Below are 1,994 nucleotides of genomic sequence, written 5' to 3'. Positions count from 1 at the left end.
GCCCTCATATAATTATTACCCCAAATATTCTCTACAATATGTAATCTAAATTGCAGCAGTTTGAGGATTGTATATTCTACCATGCCTTATTAGTATCAGTACGCGCTTTGGGGTTTCATTTGTATTTGGTGTACACAATGGTTTACATAAACCGGTTTGTTCACTTTTTGATATGTTCCCTATATTATCCTTTCAATTATCTGTCAGTATACCTATGGTGTAGGGTAAAATATATATAATATAGGAAACATATCCAAAGATATGTTCCCTATATTATCCTTTCAATTATCTGTCAGTATACCTATGGTGGAGGGTATCCAAAGTTCGGCCCGGCCGAAGTCTTGATTAAAATATACTTATGTCTGTAGATAGCTTGCGTATATATATATATATATATATTAGTATATATATTATGTTCTATCACACAATTCTTATTATATACAGTTATATGTATTAGAATTAAGGCTATGATTTTACATGGTGCAATAGCAAAAGGTAGGTTAATGATACCCGACAATAATTTTTTTGCTTTTGAGTACCTCTGTTCTTGTTCGACACATACAGATTGATAAAAGTATATATTTTCGTGTATATTTTTTTATTTTATTGTGAAATATAAATATTACAATAATCTAATTAAACATGTTTAAGAGATCAGTTTTACAATTTTCAACTTAAATATTATAGTTTGGTTATACGTACATAGAGATTAGGTATTATTAATAAATAGTTAGAAAAATATAAAAAAACCTTTGGATCAAAAATAAAATTAATAATAAATAAAATAAAAAATCTTAATGGTCATATAATTTTATGTAAGATATAGCTGATGTGTTCTTTGAAAATTAACTTTTTGTCTAATATAACTCCAAGATATTTTACTTCATCTTCCCAAGGTATTTGGGTATTTCCAATAACAATATTGGATTGAGGAATGAAACATATTTATGTTTTTCTTGTAAAGGAAATAGCCTGCGTTTTCGATCCGTTAATTATAATTTTCCACTTGGAGAAATATTCTACAACAGTCTCAATTGCTGTGTTTAATGAATTTATAATATTGACTGATAACAAACCGGAGCATAAAATTGCTGTGTCATCTGCAAAAATGGATGATTCACAATCGGTTAATGTGGGGAAATCATGGGTGAATATATTATAAACTATTGGCGGAAGACAATAACCCTGTGGACATCCTGCAGTGATAATGTACGGCTGGGAAATAGTATTTCCAACATGAACTCTAAATGTTCTATAATTTTTACGATTGATAAATCGAATTTAAGTAATAATAATTTATGAATAACCCCATCATGCATACACTGAATCAAATGCAGCTTTGACGTCTAGTAGGACCATTGCAGTTGACTTTCCAAGATCAAAATTGTTTTTAACATTATTTCTTATTCTGATAAGTGGTTGAATAGTATTGTGTTCGGATCGAAACCCAAATTGTTGTGAGGGTAAGATATTTTAAAGGTAGTTCTTTTAATGTATCATCTATTCCAGTGGCTTTACAGGACTTAAGACTTTTAACAATTTGTTTAATATGGCTGATATTAACTGTAATAGAATTTGCAGAAAGTTCGGAATTATTTATAGTCGCTATCGAATCACTTACTAATCTCTTTGTATTATTGTCGCTCAAATGATCGGAAACCTTGTGATTTGCTTCAAAATTTTAAGCTAAAACTTCTGCCTTCTCAAGATTTGTGGCATAAATATTTCCATTATATTTAAAAACTGGAAGATTTCTATGTGTTGGCGTGATACCGAGGAGGAAGAGAAAAACCAAAAAAGAGAAAAACAAAATAAAACAAGGTTTGGGTTAAGTGTGTTTTCAAACTTTATTTGGCAAGTTAATGAGTTTCGAATGAAACAAAACTTTACCTTAATGCGTGCGTGTTCGATCGAAAGCGAGATTGCAAGTTTTAGCAACGAAAGTTAGAAAGCAAGTTTAAACAACGAAAGTTAGAATGCAAGTGAGTCGCGGT

This window comes from Musca vetustissima, unplaced genomic scaffold (genome assembly GCF_032173495.1).
Source record: "Musca vetustissima isolate MV318-11 ecotype Yass unplaced genomic scaffold, APGP_CSIRO_Mvet_v1 utg93282, whole genome shotgun sequence".
NCBI lineage: Eukaryota > Metazoa > Arthropoda > Insecta > Diptera > Muscidae > Musca > Musca vetustissima.
This window is presented reverse-complemented; position numbering follows the sequence as displayed.